The sequence below is a fragment of the Parasteatoda tepidariorum genome, chromosome 5 (genome assembly GCF_043381705.1).
Source record: "Parasteatoda tepidariorum isolate YZ-2023 chromosome 5, CAS_Ptep_4.0, whole genome shotgun sequence".
Classification (NCBI taxonomy): domain Eukaryota; kingdom Metazoa; phylum Arthropoda; class Arachnida; order Araneae; family Theridiidae; genus Parasteatoda; species Parasteatoda tepidariorum.
In genome coordinates, this window is record NC_092208.1 from 13,367,096 (window position 1) to 13,369,542 (window position 2,447).

The following is a 2,447-nucleotide window of genomic DNA, read 5'->3' on the forward strand; positions in this document are numbered from 1 at the left end:
TCATAAAAAAAATTTCCGTTATCTGAATTTAAATTTTTTTGACTGGTATAAATGAACCCTTTGACGGTTATGAACGAGTTCGGCTCGCAATCGAATCGTGCTTCATAATGTGCGCAAGCGAGTCCTGCTCACGAGCAGGATTTCCACCGTAATGGTTAGTAACGAGCACTACTCGCGTTATGAACTTTTTCCCCAATGCGCTCTCACGAGCTGAGCTCGTTCGCCATTATTATTCTGCATTGGCTATGTTATAAACGAATCCTACTCGCGAAAGGTAGTTAGTTTTACTGCTTACAGATGGCAGTACGGGTTCCATGAATTTCTTTTCTTAATGAAGGGGGAATTAATTTTTTTTACCTTGTTCTTTTTATGCGTATTTTGGTGCTTTTTTGGTATTTTGCAAAGTAAAATGACTGAAAAGCGAAAGTTAGATAATTATGATGATGATTATGATTGTGCAACCGAAAGCTTATCAAGTTTTGAGTTTGATAAAAACTCTGTTCAGAGTATTTAGGAAATTTNAGTTTTATGTATATGGCTCTTTGAAGACGAAAAAGCATAGATTTTCTTACAAAATGACTGATAACTAAAAAACTAATCCAAATTTTTGAAAAAGAAAAAAAATACTTTCTTTGTGCCGAGTTTCGCGCCTGGGCGAGGCTTCTGTCGCGATATATTGTGATTACAGACACACACACACACAGCCACGTTTATTATTATGTATAGATTTTAAAGTACGTAAAAACTGTTATTTATGTACTAAAAATACTTTAAGAAATTTTTCAAACACGTGAGGCGAGCTATCTACGGCATCGCCAGAGAAGGGTGACATTTTCGGAAGAATGGCGGAGGAAAATAGCTGCCATTTTCGACTACTGTTTGCTCGTATTACTGCGCGAATTAATGAAACGAAAACTGCTCATTTCCCTAACGGTCAAAGGGTTAAAATAATAATAAATAAATAACTATTAAAATTATTTTTGCATGAAATTTTCGTTGGATAAATGGATAGACATTGTTAGAAAAACTTTTCGATTCGCTTGAAAATTTCCAGAGAAATGGCGCAAAACGCAGAAAAGTAAGAGTAACATTAAGGGGTCCAAACTTTCAACCTCTTTCCTGCTTTTTGAATTCTGGAAAATAGGACCCTTTAAGGGCCGTATTTTTCAAATTACGGCAATCGCCCATATTTTGAGGGTCAAGAACCGAAATCTGTCGAATAATTGGTACGTTTACTTAGATAAAGGACATTTTTGCTTTAGACATGGCAACTTAAAATATCTTCTGCAATAATTAATTAGCACAAGCTCTCAAATCAAGATAGAATTCTAGTTCTTCATAATTCGATCATAAAATCAAAAGTTAATTACGGCTTCCTTTTTTATTTCCAATTTTCGAAGAAAATTCACAAAATGTAAGACTGTATGAGGTTTCTTCAGTGGTGTAACTAGCCCATTCACAGCAACTGAGGCTTTTTATTTCATTTTATAACCGTCGTTGAACATCAGACCCAATTTTTTGGCTTTACGACTACTTACGATGTTCAAATACGTAAGCTTGTAATTTTGAACCCAATCCGGAAGACAAGGAAACTTCTCGTTCAAGCATTGGGTGAAATTTGCCTTCGAGGACAACTTTTTGATGGAACAAACCACATTTACGTTACGTGGAGTGGAAAGCCTCACTCGGTTAGCCTCACGGTTTTAGCACTCAAACCCATGATTCGTCAACCACTGAGGATAATTTACATCGGCACTGTGGTCGGTGTGAGTTGGGCGCGGAATTAAAATCGATCAGCCTTCGCAGGAATTCGAACTCGTGTCACTTCATTGGAAGGCGAACGCTCTTTCCTTTGGGCCACCACATTTCAAGGGTTTTCATTTTATTTAATGACCGTCGTTGAGCAGCCGATCCAAATGTTTGGGTTTACGACTGCTTATGTTCATTTCCGTAGCCTTGTAATTTAGAACCAATCCAGAAGACAAGGAAACTCCTGGATCAGTACCCCCAGAGGTATGATTCATTACGGGAACATGAAGGACTTTGAGAATCGACAGATTTAACGTGCATCAGTCACCACTTACTACACGGAGAGTCTTCGGCCGGCGAGGATCGAACCCACGACCTCTTGGATATGGGCCCAGCGCCCTACCGACCAGGCTATCCCGGCCCGGCTGATGTTTATTTTATTTTATAGCCGTCGTTGAACAGCCGACCCAATTTCATGGGTTTACGACTACTTACGTTCAACTCCGTAGCCTTGTAATTTTGAACCAATCCAGAAGACGAGGAAACTCCTGGATCTGTACCCCAGAGGTATTGATTTGTTGTGGGAACATGGAGGACTTTGAGAATCGACAGATTTAACGTGCATCAGTCACCACTTACTACACGGGGAGTCTTCGGCCGGCGAGGATCGAACCCACGACCTCTTGGATATGGGCCCA